The 18,944-nt window shown below is 41.9% G+C and overlaps 1 protein-coding gene across 3 annotated transcripts in view; it reads right to left on the reverse strand.

Annotated features, from left to right (window-relative positions):
* tanc2b (tetratricopeptide repeat, ankyrin repeat and coiled-coil containing 2b) overlaps positions 1 to 15,318 on the reverse strand; it is a 165,759-nt gene extending 150,441 nt beyond the window's left edge. For 2 of the 3 annotated variants that reach the window (XM_034292072.1, XM_034292071.1), the window contains exon 1: positions 15,083 to 15,317. The gene's annotated coding sequence lies outside the window, so the exon portion shown is untranslated. Of the gene's footprint in view, positions 1 to 15,082 lie in introns of all 3 variants that reach the window. The other variant, XM_034292070.1, reaches the window with a different exon arrangement.
* Positions 15,319 to 18,944: the final 3,626 nt, after the last annotated feature.

An 18,944-nucleotide genomic window follows, 5' to 3' on the forward strand; every position in this document is an offset into this window, starting at 1 on the left:
GGATGTGACAATTACTCATCAGTTGGTGCACATCACAGTTCACCACCACAGCCAGATTTATTTTACAACTTGACAGTGAAAATGTGCATCTCCTAATGATAACCTATACATTCTGACGTGACTGTCAGTGGCAGCAGGCTACCACATGGAGGATAGCCTACGCTGCCTGTTTCCCATCCTTCCTCAAAGACTTGCATCTGACAGTTAATTTAAACCAAAATAAAATAGTGCCATCACATCTCCACATAGATGAGTCATTATCCCAAATATACAGTCTCTCACAAAAATGAGTACACCCCTCACATTTTTGCAAATATTTGATTATATCTTTCCATGTGATCACACTGAAGAAATTGCACTTTGCTACAATGTAAAGTAGTGAGTGTACAGCTTGCATAACAGTGTAAATTTGATGTCCCCTCAAAATAACTCAACACACAGCCATTAATGTCAAAACCGCTGGCAACAAAAGTGAAAATGTCCAAATTGGGCCCATTTAGCCATTTTCCCTCCCCGGTGTCATGTGACTCATTAGTGTTACAAGGTCTCAGGTGTGAATGGGGAGCAGGTGTGTTAAATTTGGTGTAATCACTCTCACACTCCCTCATACTGGTCACTGGAATTTCAACATGGCACCTCATGGCAAAGAACTCTCTGAGGATCTGAAAAAAATTATTGTTGCTCTACATAAAGATGGCCTAGGCTATAAGAAGGTTGCCAAGACCCTGAAACTGAGCTGGTGGCCAAGACCATACAACGGTTTAACAGGACAGGTTCCACTCAGGACAGGTTCCACTTAAGACAGGTTCCACTCAAGACAGGTTCCACTCAAGACAGGTTCTACTCAAGACAGGTTCCACTCAGAAATAGACGTATGAGTGCTGCCAGCATTGCTGCAGAGGTTGAAGGGGTGGGGGGGGGGGGTCAGCCTTTCAGTGCTCAGACCATACGCCACACACTGCATCAAATTGGTCTGCATGGCTGTCATCCCAGAATGAAGCAAACTGCAAACAGTTTGATGAAGACAAGCAGACTAAGGACATGGATTACTGGAACCAAGTCCTGTGGTCTGATGAGACCAAGATAAACATATTCGGTTCATGGTGTCAAGCATCTCTGGCGGCAACCAGGTGAGGACCAATATAAACATATTTTTTTCAGATGGTGTCAAGCGTGTGTGGCGGTAACCAGGTGAAGAGTAAGCAAGTGTGTCTTGCCAACATTCAAGCACGGTGGTGGGAGTGTCATGGTCTGGGGCTGTATGAGTGCTGCCGGCACTGGGGAGCTACAGTTCAATGAGGGAACCATGAATGCCAACATGTAGTGTGACATACTGAAGCAGAGCACGATCCCCTCCCTTCGGAGACTGGGCCGCAGGGCAGTATTCCAACATGATAACGACCCCAAACACACCTCCAAGACGACCACTGCCTTGCTAAAGATGCTAAGGGTAAAGGTGATGGACTGGCCAAGCATGTCTCCAGACCTGAACCCTATTGAGCATCTGTGGGCCATGCTGAAATGGAAGGTGGAGGAGCGCAAGATCTCTAACATCCACCAGCTCTGTGATGTTGTCATTCCAGTGGCAACCTGTGAAGCTCTTAACTCCATGCCCAAGAGGGTTAAGGCAGTGCTGGAAAATAATGGTGGCCACACAAAATATTGACACTATGGGCCCAATCTGGAAATTTTCACTTTGGGGTGTACTCACTTTTGTTGCCAGCGGTTAAGAAATTAATGGCTGTGTGTTGTTATTTTGAGGGGACAACAAATTTGCACTGTTATACAGGCTGTACACTCACTACTTAACATTGTAGCAAAGTGTCATTTCTTCAGTGTTGTCACATGGAAATATATTTGCAAAAATGTGAGGGGTGTACTCACTTTTGTGAGATAAATATGTATATATATTTTTTTACATAAAATATATTTTTGCCTATTCTTAAACCATGTACGTCATAAATTATAAGTGGTTACATTGGTCTCAATTGTGATTGCTGAAAGGCTGTTACATTTCTATATTCAGTGTCTTTTGGTTCTGTTTCTATGTTCTTTGACAAACCCTCATCATATCCCTATTTAAGTTTGTACATTTCTGGTCAGTCATTGTTGGATGTCTCAGACGTATTCGTTGTAGCTGTAGCAAAGGATTGCAAAACGAGTTAGCCATTACATTAGAAGAATTTTAGTTTATGTACAGCCCTGTGCCTGGGTCTTGCCTTCTTGAACCTTGAAAACCTTGGCAATATTATGAACTCAAAACACTACCTGGAGTTTAAAGTAGGCTGTAGAATTGGAGAAGGGCTGTTTCTTTAGGCTAAAGCAAGAGTTGAAACAGCTGGCTAATCACTTGATTAGTTGCTGTAGCTTCATTAAAAAGCATAAGGTAATTTAGCTGTTATGCCCTGGCTCAGCGTCGGGATTAAAATCTGTTTATTACTTCCAGGCTAGCTCGGCACCCCTCCTGCTCTGGGGATAAGTAACTCACTGCTACCTAACAGAACAGGGCTGCAGGCAACAGAGTGAATCTGAAGGACAATAAAACATTTGATGATCTACTATCCTTTCACTCTCCTATACCTTCTTTTCAATCAACTGCTGAAGCCAGTTTTTCTCACTAGAAATGTCCAGATTCGTCCTCCGACCCCAGGGAATTCTTTGCCTTTTCACCTTCCAACGAGTCACTTGGTCAAACATTCCAAAAAGAAGGTTGATGATATCCGCTTCTCGTTTAATTGTTCCATTTGGTCCACGGTTCCCTCACACACGTGAGACTTGTCAACACGTTTCCCCAGCTGTATCCCAACAAAATCATCCAACTACTGATGCCTGGTCGCTTGACAACCAGCCACCTGGACCCCATCCCCACCTCTCTTTTCCAGACCACTTACGGGGACCTCCCATTACCCATAACCCCCATCAACTCATCCCTGACCTCTGGCTGTTACTCCCCTGAAGAAACCAACCTCAAATTTACAGAGGTCATTCCTTTCCAAAACACTTGAATGCACTGTCTTTGACCAATTCTACTGTGATCTTTCTTAAAATGATCAACTTGACCCCAACGATTTGGGCTGGAAAATGTATTGTAGGAGTGGAAGAAAAATAATTACGTTGACAGACACTGTATCCACGATCCTTTTTCTGTTGGCTAAGGAATTCTTGCCATCCCTATTCTGTTACCTCTGTCAAGCCCCTCTGTTGACATCATACCCTGTAAATCTGATTGGAAGGTAACATGATTTATCAACAACTCAGATGGTTAGAAAAATAGCTCAATGTTATTTTCTTGTCCTGTTCCCCAGTAGTGTGTCCTGCTCTACTCTTCTTTAGTCTCTAAGATTCTTTTTTTGCTTTCTTCTCTGATCACGCTTAGGGAAATGCTTGTTAATATTATCTTGTATTTTAAGCTGTCTGAATTGTTTAATGTGATGTATTTGCATTATAAAATCATTCTCTTAGTTCTTCTAGCCATGATTCATGGCTTGCTTGAATCTCCATTTCAAATAGTAGTTTGATACCTTTTAAATGGGCTTTGTGAATTGGCTAGCATAGTCCTATACAGGTTTCAATAACTAACACAATTATATGAAAATGATCACTCTACTACAGGATTACTCTAATTGTCACAGAGGATATTTACACTGCGCAAGCTAACTGTCCTCTGTTCTTACCCACCAAGACTTTGACGCTGTCACACCCCGGTCTTAGACACTGAACCAGCTCCATTATGTCCACCTCAACCTCAACCAGATGGAGCTGCTCTTCCTCCAGGGGGAGGCCTGTCGACTCCAAGAGCTCTTTATCACGGTGTGCCAATTTGTGTCCCCTTCCCGGAGTTTACACACCTTGGTATGACCCTGCAGGGCTCGAGGCAGCGACATAAAGTACGACAATACCTGACATAAAGACAGCACTCATCTCCTGTCTGGACTACTCAAACCCTATATCCCTATCCACACTATACACTCAGCCACATCTGGTTTCTCCCCTCGGAGCTAGCACAGAGTCCCTGCTCATTTCACGATATGTCTGAAAGCATCCCTTTTTAAAGAGTGTCTAAACTAATATTTTCGTCAAACGAAAGCCAGAACCGTACGGCCTCCGGTTGCTCCTCGTCGTTGGGAATAGTTTAAAGCTTAGATATCAGATGGTGTGAACCTATAATTACATTTTCATGCATTTTGATGTAAAATGTATTTTACAAATTCACCAGAACTGACTGTCTCAGTCATTCAACAAATGCTGAAAAGAGCTACATAATCTTCTGATCTTCTGTTCTGATAATGTGGCATCAGGCACAGAAGCAAGACCCAGCATGCATTTCATCTATACACAAGCTAATAAAAGGGTAGTACTGTAATTGTGTGAGTATGATGTAACCTGCAAATATACCCTGATGAGCCAAATCATTAAGACCACCTGCCTAACATTCTGTTGGTCCTCTGCATGCCACCAAACCAGCATCGACCTGCCGAGGCATGGACTTCACAAGACCCCTGAAGGTATCCTGTGGTATCTGGCTCCAAGACAGTAGCAGGAGATCCTTCAAGTCCTGTAAGTTGTGAGGTGGAACCACCATGGATCGGACTTGTTGGTCTGTCCATATGAATGCCCGGACCCAAGCTTTCCCAGCAGAACATTGCTCAGAGCATCACACTCCCTCCACCGGCTTGTAGTCTTCCCACAATGCGTCCTGTTGCCATCACTGTCCCAGGTAAACAGCGCACACGTAAACAGTCGTCTATGTGATGTAATAGAAACCAGGACTCATCGGACCAGATGACTGATTCAAGGTCCAGTTCCGACACTTGCATGCTCATTGTGGGCACTTTCGTTGCTAAGGTCTTTACTATTGCCCATTTGTCCTGCATCCAACATAGTGACTATGAGAACTGATTGTTCACTTATCATCTAATCTACCCAGACCTTGACATGTTCCCTTGTTAGGAGATAATCAATGTTATTTTCTTAACCTGTGAGTGGTCATAATGTTTTGGCCCATCATTGTACATTCTGAGGACGGTGGAAAAATCAGAGCCCAATAATGGTGGTAAGATCTAAGATGATTGTCATATTAAATTATACTTAAACATCCATTGGAAGATACATTTTGGTATATGAGTATGCCTCAACTGGCTTTGCCCACCAGGATTAAGTCTGTTTCTCCCATTCTTCCTTCTTCTTCAGCTTTGTCAGATTGGACTGGGAGCATTTGGTGACCTCCGATTTTCAGGTTTTCCTATAGACATCCACTCCTGGTGTTGTCATGGCTGTGTGCTTCGGGTTTCACGTTTCAAGGTTGATTTGTCAAATGCACGGAACGACAAAGCATCATCCTGTACAATTAAATTCTCATGACATGGCACCCGACAAACTACGTAGTTAGAGTGAAGTAGAAAAGTATATAAGCAAAAAGTATATTGAGACAGAAAATAATAAAATAAAATAAAGCAACAATATACATAACACTGTACACCAAGAGTACTGTAAACCAGCAGCAATCTTTGTAATATTTTGATAGAGCAGCAATCTGGGTAGTATTATTGTACATTTACATATGGCATGCATGTATTATGAAGATGAGATGTATGGCAGTAATATACTTAACAGTGTGACCTAGCAGCAATTGATAGTTAATGAAATATTAGCTACATATGAGTGCAATAAGCTTATGAATGGTGCATAGCACACTACAACTACATAGTGAGAATTAAGAGGAACAAAGTTTACACACAGCTTTTAATATATCAAGAGGATAATGCGATCATATACATAACACTGTACACAGCAGCAATTTAAAAAGAGTACTACCTGAAAGGGCATGTTACTGATAGAGGAAAACAGTTTTTGAGTCTGGAAGTGCGTGCTCCAATGCTCCGGTAGTGTCTACCAGACGTCAGCAGAATGAACAGACCATAGCCTGGGCGGCTGTGATATTTGATGATGTTCCGTGCTTTCCTCAGGCATCATGTATGGTAGATGCCTTGCACGGAGGGGAGAAGGCAGCCAATGACGCGCTCTGCAGACTTTTCCACCCTCTGGAGGGACTTGTGTTCTGCAGCAGAGCGGCTGCCGTACCAGGCAGTAATGCAGCCTGAGTGGATGCTTTCAATGGTGCACCTGTAGAAACTGTTGAAAGATTTTGTAAAATTGACAAATTCTGCCAAATTTGGCAATTCCTCAGGAAGTATAGTTATTTTTGGGTGGTTTTCACTGCTGAGTTCACTTGTCTGGTCCAGGTGAAGTCATCCTTGATGAACACACCAAGAAACTTGAATTCGGAGGCTCTCTCCACTTCAGCTCCATGGATGTGCATGGGGGAAGGACCCCCCCTCTGCTGCTTCCTGAAGTCCACGATCATCTATTTAGTCTTACAGAGATTGAGAGAGATGTGGTTGTCCTGGCACCATGTAGCCAGGTTCCTTACCTCTTCTCTGTTGGAAATGAGACCCAGGATGGTAGTGTCCTCCACAAATTTGAAGACGATGTCATTGTCAGTGTCCTTCTGAAAGATCCATCTTAACCCCAATATGTTAATAGTGTGTGCTCTGGTTCAGGTTTTCTTCAGGGACCTATCTGTATTTTGCTACATATATCCTTCCCCTGATCCTAGCCAATCTCCCAGTCCCTACCGCTAAGAAACATCTCCATAGCACAATGCTGCCACCACCACGCTTCACCTTAAGTAATTGGCCAGCTGATGAGTGATTCCTTCTTTTGGCTAGATGTAACACTTGCCATTCAGTTGAAGATTATTTATTTATAATCTTCCCCAGAACCATGTCTTGACACAATTCTCTCAGAGGTCCACATATATATTCTTGTACTTCATGGCTTGATGTTTGCTCTGACATACACTGTAAAGTGTGGGACCTTACATACTGTAGGCAGGAGTATGGCTTTCTAAGCACAAAGTACACAGGATGCATTTGAGCTTAACAATGATGGCAAAAGGTCTGATTACTTATGCACATGAGAGTTTTCATATTTTCAAAACATCTTCACACATTTCTAAAACCATGTTTTCACTTTTTTGGTCCTTTTTTTAATTATTGGGTAAATTGTGTGTAGACAGATGGAATATATATATACACTCACCTAAAGGATTATTAGGAACACCTGTTCAATTTCTCATTAATGCAATTATCTAATCAACCAATCACATGGCAGTTGCTTTAATGCATGTAGGGGTGTGGTCCCGGTCAAGACAATCTCCTGAACTCCAAACTGAATGTCAGAATGGGAAAGAAAGGTGATTTAAGCAATTTTGAGCTTGGCATGGTTGTTGGTGCCAGACGGGCCGGTCTGAGTATTTCACAATCTGCTCAGTTACTGGGATTTTCACGCACAACCATTTCTAGGGTTTACAAAGAATGGTGTGAAAATGGAAAAACATCCAGTATGCGGCAGTCCTGTGGGCGAAAATGCCTTGTTGATGCTAGAGGTCAGAGGAGAATGGGCCGACTGATTCAAGCTGATAGAAGAGCAACTTTGACTGAAATAACCACTCGTTACAACCGAGGTATGCAGCAAAGCATTTGTGAAGCCACAATACGCACAACCTTGAGGCGGATGGGCTACAACAGCAGAAGACTCAACCGGGTACCACTCATCTCCACTACAAATAGGAAAAAGAGGCTACAATTTGCACGAGCTCACCAAAATTGGACAGTTGAAGACTGGAAGAATGTTGCCTGGTCTGATGAGTCTCGATTTCTGTTGAGACATTCAGATGGTAGAGTCAGAATTTGGCGTAAACAGAATGAGAACATGGATCCATCATGCCTTGTTACCACTGTGTAGGCTGCTGGTGGTGGTGTAATGGTGTGGGGGATGTTTTCTTGGCACACTTTAGGCCCCTTAGTGCCAATTGGGCATTGTTTAAATGCCACAGCCTACCTGAGCATTGTTTCTGAACATGTCCATCCCTTTATGACCACCATGTACCCATCCTCTGATGGCTACTTCCAGCAGGATAATGCACCATGTCACAAAGCTTGAATCATTTCAAATTGGTTTCTTGAACATGACAATGAGTTCACTGTACTGAAATGGCCCCCACAGTCACCAGATCTCAACCCAATAGAGCATCTTTGGGATGTGGTGGAACGGGAGCTTCGTGCCTTGGATGTGCATCCCACAAATCTCCATCAACTGCAAGATGCTATCGTATGAATATGGGCCAACATTTCTAAAGAATGCTTTCAGCACCTTGTTGAATCAATGCCACGTAGAATTAAGGCAGTTCTGAAGGCGAAAGGGGGTCAAACACAGTATTAGTATGGTGTTCCTAATAATCCTTTAGGTGAGTGTATATAATCAATTCAATATGAAGTCCATAACACAACAATAGGTGGAGAAATGGGTCTTCCCAAAGGCACATACAAACATACAGTACATAAACACACACACACAAAAAGCAACCTAGAAAATCCATTCACAACTGCAGGGTGGCTTAAATCATTAATCATGCCTTGCAGGATTTTTTAAACCTATGCTTGGCTTAAACTGTTTTTTTATAGCAGTCCGGGGCATGTTCAGCTCTACCACAGCCTTACAAAAAATGTGTTCTGATCAGTGCCACTCTAATGTAACGTACAGGCTCTAGCCGTATACTGCCTTAAGTTATTCTACGATTAGAAGGTACTATGATGATATCTCCTACATAACAGCAATTACATGTTTGTATGACCTCGGGGGTGTATTCAGGGATGACACACAGAATTGCTTTAGTCATGTGTTGTAATATTTGGTTTTACAGTTGGATTCTCCTTTAAAGGTTAACAAAAGGTTCCTATGAAGAAATATACAACAGTTATCATACAAATCCAGTCTGATGCCAGTAGCAATTACACATACAAATGATACATTTTCTTGATCACTAAGGTATGGACAGTAGATGTAGGACTGCAGAGTAGGACCATTCAACACTGATGTGCTATTTTTGATTGAAGGAGAATATTTCCTTCAAGGTTAAACGTTTTTTCCCACTCTTGCTGTTGTGGTGTATTGTGTCATTATATGATTTTTTATTTCCCATGGACAGTATCTCACATACGTGAGTACAGCCCTCACATTTTTGTAAATATTTGATTATATCTGATCATGTGACAACACTGAAGAAATGACACTTTGCTACAATGTAAAGTAGTGAGTGTACAGCTTGTAAAACAGTATAAATTTGCTGTCACCTCAAAAGAGCACAACACACAGACATTAATGTCTAAACCGCTGGCGACAAAAATGAGTACATCCTTAGGGGAAAATGTCCAAATTGGGCCAATAATGTCAATATTTTGTGTGGCCAACATCATTTTCCAGCACTGCTTTAACCCCCTTGGGCATGGAGTTCATAAGAGCTTCACAGGTTTTCACTGGAGTCCTCTTCCACTCCTCCATGAAGACATCCTGGAGCTGGTGGATGTTAGAGTCCTTGGGCTCCTCCACCTTCCGTTTGAGGATGCCCCACAGATGCTCAATAGGGTTTAGGCCTGGAGACATGCTTGGCCAGTCCATCACCTTTACCCTCAGCTTCTTTAGCAAAGCAGTGGTCGTCTTGGAGGTGTGTTTGGGGTCGTTATCATGTTGGAATACTGCCCTGCAGCCCAGTCTCCGAAGGGAGGGGATCATGCTCTGCTTCAGTATGTCACACTACATGTTGGCATTCATGGTTCCCTCATTGAACTGTAGCTCCCCAGTGCCGGCAGCACTCATGCAGCCCCAGATCATGACACTCCCACCACCATGCTTGACTGTTGCCAAGAGACACTTGCTTACTCTTCACCTGGTTACCGCCACACACGCTTGACACCATCTGAAAAAAATATGTTTATATTGGTCTCATCAGACCACAGGACATGGTTCCAGTAATCCATATCCTTAGTCTGCTTGTCTTCATCAAACTGTTTGCTTCTTGTGCATCAACTTTAGAAGAGGCTTCCTTCTGGGACGACAGCCATGCAGACCAATTTGACTCCAATATTTACAAAAATGTGAGGGATGTACTCACTTTTGTCAGATACTGTATATAGTGTTCATTTCTCTAAACCTTTCACATTGTTGATGGGTGCATGTATGCTTGAGTGTGCTGTCCCATCCTCTTGCTTGCAGCAGTATGCCTTTGGCCAATTCATCAAAGAAAATATACTTGAATAATGGTGAAATAAAAAATATGAAACAAATGTGTAGTGTGTGTAGTCATGCACTATACAGTACAGATAATAAGTGTCATTTGGGAACAGAAAAAATAAGATTGGTCTCTGGTCCACACAGCCAAAGAACTAGAACACAGCACTGTCACAGTCAGACCAGGTTTATCCATCAGGACCTAATAAAGGCCTCAAACTGCCAGCGGTAAATGCAGTTCACAAAGGATAAGAGAGCCCACAGCACCCAGCCACAGACTCCTCTGACAGACATAGTTTGAGGTGAAACCGAAAGGCCTGGCCTGCATCCAAAACAGAAACACTTCTCTAAATACACTACAGTTCGACCCACTAACAGGAGCACTGAGGTGCTGCAAGGACACCCTATCTGCAGTACGATATTTACAGAATCAAAGGAGCATGTCAGAATGTGCGGTAAAGCCTGTGGAGAATCTCTAGCTCATTAAAAGGAGTTCAGCACAGTGTCAATCCTCCAAATGAGGCCATTTCAAATCCACTAAACAGGCTATCATATCCAAAATCAGAGCTTTATCTTCAGATTTCACACCCATAGATGGTGTGTTTGATATGGTCATTGTTTCTTTTTGAAAAAGAGAATTACAATGTATTTTGTCAGGGTGATTTCAGCTGCCTAATATAATCTATTACATTAATATTCTGCTTGCCAGTGTTGCATAGAAGATATTGCATTTGCATACAAATTGAGTTATTGGTCAGGAAGGACAAAGTAAATTTTTTTCTTTTTTTTTATATTCCCTTGGGGGAAAAAATTGCTTTATACTAAAGTTTCCAAAAACACACACATATATTATAAACCTGACATTATAGTTATTATAAAGCAGGCATCATTTCCATGACAGCCGACCCTGCTATCTTTCTGATTTCCATGACTGCTCTTCCTGATTAAAGGAGCATAGAGGGTTGCCATTTACCTCAGTGCTCAGGGAAATGAATCAAAACCTCCCAGAGGACGACACCTTTAATACCTCTCCAGGAAAACGCCTCACATTTTCAATGCTGATAACATTCAGTGAGAGACAGAGAGAGAAACAGGCTGCGTCACGGAGTGAACCCCATTTAACACTGTTACACTGTCAATATCTGATTCATTTTTTGTTCAATTTGCTAGATGAAAAGCATTGTTTCAAATGTTCCTAGAACCCCTTGCCTTTTGAGTGAATAGTACATGCACCACCAGATCATCCTGTTGTTATGGTACACCCACACAATAAGTAAAACTATTTCACCCATTTTGCAGTTCATGATAGGACTTTAACTATTTCACAGTTATTGAAATAGTTATTTTCATTTCTGAATGAACACTACAGATGTTACTCATAAATACATCAAGGCTAGTTAACTCTGGACAGTTTGCTGAGAACCATTTGAAAAGCAACCAGTTTCTCTCTCCTCTCCAGCTGAGGACTGATTACACACTGCAGAAGGAGAAGATTTGACATACAGTACCTAGACAATAGACAGTCTGAAACCTGGCAGAGGAATGTTATTACACTCCTTGTGTTGGCAGAAATCCCTAAAACCTTTCTAACCACTCAAAGTAAGACCTACATCTGGTGAAACATGAAAAATCCACTACACTACTATAGATTCCAATTCAAGGCAGCAAATAATAAGCGTTCTCTGTAGAAAGACTGAGAAAGGCCAACCATGAAATGACCTTACATTTACATTTGAAACAAGTCATTTACTGATTTCTTTTTTTAAAATCTCCATTTGAACACTCCCACCCCCACCCAGGCCGATCCTCGACCTTTCTGTCTATGGGACTATTCTGGGTGACTAGCTGGGACGATGGAAATGAAGACCCTGTCACTCCAAGTGGGCAATGATAAAACAGAGAAAAGACAACAGTTGAACACCGGACAGCAGAAAATATGACCTCATAATGGAAACCTACCCACATAACAGGCCTGTGTTCTCTAGAATCAGGATCACTTTATGTGCCAAGTACATTTACACATGCCCAGAATTTGACTTAAATAGGTGTTGCCAGCATTAAACAGCGTGAAAACAGAATATAGAATGTCATAGACAACATCAGACTGCAATAAGAATCAGCACAGTTAACATGAAATATTGAGTATAGCCTCATCATTACAGAGTACATATCATTAACAATGGCTACATATCTACATAAGTAGAGCTGCTGCCTGATGTTTACAATGCGTATAGTTGCTGAGTTGAACAGGGATGCAACAGCAGAAAAGGGCAGTTTTTGCTCGTGTTGTGGCGATTTTTGCACTCCATTGAAATGCATTGCCCTCATCCCTAACACCTGATTGACTGATTGGTTAGGGACACCGTGAGGGGGAATAAGCTGCAAAAATGGGTGGTTGGTTTTGGTCTTGAGTGCCCTTAATGGTTTGCCAGAGTGCAGGCTTTTAAAAGATGGCGCTTCCTGCTACTGTCCCTCGATCAATCTCACCTGCGCACTTTGTTAGTATGGACACGTGCCTGACCTGACAGTTCACGGCCATCCGCGGGCTGGACACTGCAGCTTGCCCTTGGAGCAGGCGGCAGCAGACCCAGAGCAGACAGTGACGGAAGAGGCGAGGACGGACTCTGATTGATACACAGAACTAATCAAGTATTGACTGTGCAAGTTTTAGTTTCTGCATCTGGCAAAGACAACATATCCTCAGACGAGCCTTCATGGACACAGCTGTTATGTTTACTTTCCCCAGGATTTATGCTGGATGATGGACACAGAGGAATTTGAATGACTCAGCTGCGCTGACGGCTGACAGCCCTCAATCTTAAACAGAGATGGAGGGGGACGTTTCCATGGTTTTGAATGTGCTAACTTCCAGTCGTTGCCAGTGAATTTTTATTTAAACCTATTTTTGTAATGTCTTTTAGCGGACTTAATTCCAGGGTTTAAGCCAGTTCTTAGCTGCCCAGTAAAATGCCCTGTACTCGCTCTGGATGGCAGAGAATCCTACAGGCCATCTCCTTGGCAGAGTGGAGACTGATCAGCTCCCAAGTGGACAACGGCTTGCCATTCCTTATTGTGACTAAAAGCTGGTTGGAATACGGTTTTCCTCGCAGACACTAACGCCAGTGTAATCATGAATGGTGGTACTGTCATCTTTGAAAATGTCCCTATATGTGAAGTCCAGTCAATACTTAGAGGTCTTTGGTTTCTGTTTTCAGTGGGTATTAGTTGAATGGTCACATGGTCAGAGTTCCCAAAAGAGATGAGGGGTCTACCATGGTATGCTTTCTTGATGGCGCTGTGAACGAGAGAAAGTGTTCTCTGTTCTCTTATAGGGCATTTCACTGACTGTTAGCCCTTTGGCACATCGTGGGATGGACCAGAGTTGTGAGAAGAGAATCCTCATTTTACTTTCCACATCTGTGACCTGATCAACTAGTACCTGAACGGTGAGTGCTTGGTAAGAGTAGACAACTCCAGCTTTCAGGAACTTTTGGGTTTTGTCATCTACTGATCAGGTTCTAATCCTGTCCCGGGATCCCAGAGTAGTACTATCTATCAGCTACAAACAAAAAAATCACAAATGTGTGTTTGTGAATGTAGGATCGAGAAAGAGGCCAACAGAAAAAAGAAAAGGCCTGATTTAGTTGATGTCTCAGATGGGATGCAAGAAATGCTGTGAAGATGACTGTCTTTTATCTGTTAGGGAGAGCTGAACAGACTACTGACAGCAACAGAAGAACACTCATAGAGTGAAGCAGCTATTCTTATCCTCATAGAATAAACCGGAAATAAGAATCCACCATCACATTTTACATGCATTTAAGTCTGAGAAGTCTTCCAGAATATATTTAGCACATCGCAGGGGCATTGTTACATAACTTGGGGGAGAGTTGTTAGCTAATTATTGAAATGATCTGGACAATTAATAATAATAAGTTATTGTAAAATGTGAATTAGCATATTTTTTGGAGATGATTCCAATTGCATATATAGTGAACACATTCATGTTTTTAAATCTGCACCCAGTACCAGTACAACAGGAAACTTTCAAAATCATTTATCAAATCCCTAGCAAAAAATATAACCCCAAGCTTTATTAAATCTTGCATTTTGCGATACCTGGATATATCTCTTGTCAATGTATATTAGCCCTGTACCACCAGCTCCAAACATTCCATAGTTATTAAAGAACTCCCTATAGTTTTAAGAAAACATGTTCACCTTGTGAAAGTCTACACGCCTTTGATGAACAATATCATTACCACATAACTAACCAGATGTTAGACAAGATGGTAAATTTGATAACTGCTAACTTGAAACCAGACAGCAATCAGTAACAGCTTCTAACTACAAACAGCATACATTATCAATGACAGCCTTTTGTCATTGTGGGCATTAGGACTATGTATTGTAGACTAATTCTTTGCTTGGGCTGAGCAAAAGCAGTTGCTACTGAATTGTATGAAATTTAAAAGAATATAAAAGTACAAAATTAAATATCACTTTCTCTTAGCCTGTAACCACATCTCTTATCTCTGTGGATGTTTGAAAAAATCTGTCAAGTGCACATTGAATCATTATCTTATTATTACCCAGTGCTAACTTTACCTTGTAAGGTATTCTTACAGCGTGGAAAAATGCCAAACAGGTTTTTTTCACCTGGAAACGCATATGGATAATGTATATATTTGCTTGATATAAAAATTACAACGCAACCTGTATCCACAACAATTTGGCTACACTCACTGTATTGACAGTTAGTTTAAAGGGGTGGTGTGGAGTGCGCCTCCGCCTTGACAGGCTATTTCGATAAGGGGGAATAAATAACGCTGTAGCCTATTGTGTGTTCACAATTTAAATATTTTTGTATATCCACAATCATTCTTTATTGCTTAATAACAAGTGTACTGCCTACATGTAAATAAGAGAGAACCTAGTTCTACAGCAACCTTACCTTGCTTGACTTTTTCTTTTAGCCTCAATAGCAGCTTCGGATCAGTTGCAGCAAACAGCCTACCGGGCTCCTGATTTAGACAACTGAGCAACCAAGACGGTTTCTTTGGGATCCTCAGACGAAATTGCTCACTGGAGTTGACGATATCAACTTAACAGAGCGAATAAATAAGCTACATCACCAGCCGAATAAATTGAACTGGAGTATCTGTGATCTCGACTTTCTGTTTCCAACCGCGAGGGAGTTCGATTAACGTCTTCTGCGGTGCAGCACAGTAGCCCATGACGTGAACGGGCAAACGCGGCAAGGGCCGCCTTTCTCAAACTGAACATTAGGTTAACCTGCTCCAGTAAAATATTAAACAACGCAGAAACATATCTATTTACACAATAACTAGTATTCGTTAGGAAGGCAGACATATTTCTCATGTGAAAACACAGCTCGTTCCAAACCATGTACTTAAGAAGATTTTACTGGATTTGATTGGTATAATTAAAATGGTTCAACTTACACCTTGTCTATCAAAGTGGAACAATATAACCAGATTGCTGACACTGTTAAACCCTCTCAGATTGCTGCAAGTGCAAATGGTGAATGAGACATTTTTAATTTTAACTTACACACTTTATCCCACACATTCATTACTAAGTCACTTTAATTTTGAACAAGCCATGTTCACTGAATCGGATAGCCAAGTAAACAGAGTGATTGAACAAGTAACTGGAAGGTCAGCTGTTCAAATATTGTCATTGAATATATCCCAGACATACTCACATAGGCCCAATGTAAGCTTGAAATACTGGCCCCAAATAGACTGAGCTCACTGGGCTAATGTGCCTTTGCTCATCATCTCCACATTGGCACTAGGCAATCCATGTGTGGTGAGGGTAGCTTTTTGCCCATATTTTCCAAGCAAACATGCCTACATTGTCCCAATATAGTCCCAATTTGGGTTAAGACATTGGACCCATGTGACCTAAGGTGGTTCAGCTGTTTAAGGCTCTGCCTCCAATGTACATATACTGCTGCAACATACGTTCCAATCAAGCACGCTACCGGGCTTAGTCTGGGCTAGCCTGTGATGGGGTTGTTGCAGCATAACCCATGCTGGGCTTAGAGAGGGCTAGGATGTGCTGAGGTTGGTGTGGGGCAAGCCTGTGTTGGGAATGTCAAAGCTGGCCTGTGTTGGGTTAGGTGTGGGCCTATCTTGGGCTTTGCTGGCCGAGCCTATTAAGGGTTGGTGCAGGCTTGACCGTGATGGGCATGTTAAGGGCTGGCGCTGGTCAGACTGGAGTGGGGCCAGTAGTGTCCTGTTTGCTGGGTATACATTTAGTTATTTACCATCTGCTACAGGATTGGGTTAGACAGGTATATTCTCAGGCAATAAGACAAGGATAGTGTGCAATTTGACATTCAGTTAATTTTAGGCCTATTTGTTTTTGCATTGTGCAACACATAATCATAAGGGATTTTCTGGTCTCATCACGTTCTAGCGTCGCCTCCAGGTTGTCAGGTGAGTGAACATGCCTTCACATGCGTTGACCCAAGAGAGAGATGTAGATACAATTGGATATGACAAAAAGGTTGGAAGGGAGAAAATCCTTACCAGACTTAACAGTATACTGATAGAGAAACTATTTAAGATAGTTTTAAGAGCTTACACTTTGCATGCATGCAATTATGTTTTAACATTAGGTAGATTTACTTTGCGAACTAAACAGCAATAAAGCATGTATGACCCAATGATGAAGGGCAAGTATGTTTTACATGATATTGCAAGTAGATTGAATAGGCCTAACTATGAATCTCCTCATCATGTAAACCAGAGCAGCATAGAAAACAGTTGCTAGGGAGAAGCAAAAGGCAAGCCCCTTCGGGGCTGTCATGATTATTTGGGAATTCAGCCCTGACAAAGACATCTCCCAACGACTACCACTGCAGCGTTTCCATGGTGACCATATGATAGAGATGTAGTTTGGTCGGGCTAGAGGAAATCTTCATTTACCATTAATAGTATACTTAAGTGTAACTTTTTGGAGAAACATTTCCATGCACCAGAGACAAGCTGAAAAGAAAAACCTGCATGCGCGCGCCTGACACGACCATTCAACTGTACCTGAAGTTTTGAATGTGAGCCTCATCTCTATGGAGACCGAGGAACGTGGCAGATGGGGAAAAACACGTTTTTTAAGTTATCTCTCAATCTAATAGAAGAGGTTAACAGCTTATTGACCAAATAATGATGTGATTGAAGAGGAAATAAGAGGAGATTGTTAATTAGCTATTGAGTAAGTAGTTAACATGTTAACAGAATGATGGGGCTCACAACTTATCTGGGATCACAACTTAACCAATCCCCCACCACCTACCTAGCAAGCTTAAGGGTAGTTCTTACCCCTTAGCTTACGTTCTCTGACTTGATCAGTTACCTTTTACTGTACTGTAGTGTATTAGCTACATCAGATGTATCTTACATTTTCTATCTTAACGATCGTTTAAATATGTGAAATATTCTGTGTGTTCAGGCCCGGCGCCACTTGGAGGCCAAAGGGTGCATTGCCCCCACATATAGAATCTGTGCCCCCCCGAGATTGAATCAAGTTTTGAGGGTAAGAATGAAGGTGATTTTAGGACATTTAGGTACAACCCGGTTTCCAAAAATTTTAGGACGCTGTGTAAAATGTAAAGAAAAACAGAATGCAATGATGTGCATTATTTAAACCTTATTGTATATTTAGTCGAAAATAGTACAAAGACAACATTTCAAATTTTGAAACTGAGATATGTTATTGTTTCTTGAAAAATGTATGCCTACTTTGAATTTGATGCCAACAACATGTTTAAAAAAACCTGTGACAGGGGCAACAAAAGAGTGGAAAAGTTGTGGAATGCAAAAAAAACAGGAGGAATATCTCATAACTAATTACGTTATTTGGCAACAGGTCAGTAATATGATTGTGTATAAAAAGAGCATCCGAGAGAGTTTGAGTCTTTCAGAAATAAAGATGGGGGTAGGGGTTTATCACTCAGAGAGCAACAATAGAGCAACAATTTAAGAATAACATTTCTCAATGTAAAATTGCAAAGAGTTCTCATCATCTACGATACATAATATCAGATTTAAAAAAAAAAGATTTAGAAAATCCAGAGAAATCTCTGTACACATGGGACAAGGCCGAAAACAAATATTGGGTGGCTCTCAGGTGGCACTGCATTAAAAACCGACACAATTCTGTAGTGAAAATCACTGCATGGGCTCAGGAACACTTCTTGGAAACCATTGTCTGTGAACACTGTATGTGACTGCATCCACAAATGCAAGTTAAAACTCTACCATGCACAGAAGAAACCATATATTAACAAGATCCAGAACCACTGCCGCCTTCACTGGGCCAAAGCCCACTGCCTGTTGGGCACTGTCCGGGGCCTCCCCCGGGTAGGGCCACAGTGTCGCTGGACCCTCCCGCCTCAGTTCCAAGGTCTTACGCTGCTATACTATTGTGCTGAGGGATTGGGTCAGTTCTCCTTCCCCATTAAATTCTCCTTCTCCACTATAAATCGTTGTTAATATGAAGAATGCATTTTCTGAATTTTCCCAGTCTCCTCCCGTTTTAAACTTTACGAGGACATGAGGTACTGGTCCACACCTGCGGAGTACCTGGTTTGGTGTGCCCGTTGCTGTCCCTGTCCTCGTCCATCTGGTCATACTTCTGACCTAGTCTAAATTTAAATAGACTCTGGATTTAGCCCAGATAAATGTATTAATTATTCCAATTGGACTCTTAATATCTCACCCGGCACAGCCAGAAGAGGACAGGTCACCCCTCGGAGCCTGGGTCCTCTCTAGGTTTCTTCCTAAAAT

The sequence above is a fragment of the Esox lucius genome, chromosome 5 (genome assembly GCF_011004845.1).
Source record: "Esox lucius isolate fEsoLuc1 chromosome 5, fEsoLuc1.pri, whole genome shotgun sequence".
In the NCBI taxonomy this organism is placed as follows: Eukaryota; Metazoa; Chordata; class Actinopteri; order Esociformes; family Esocidae; genus Esox; species Esox lucius.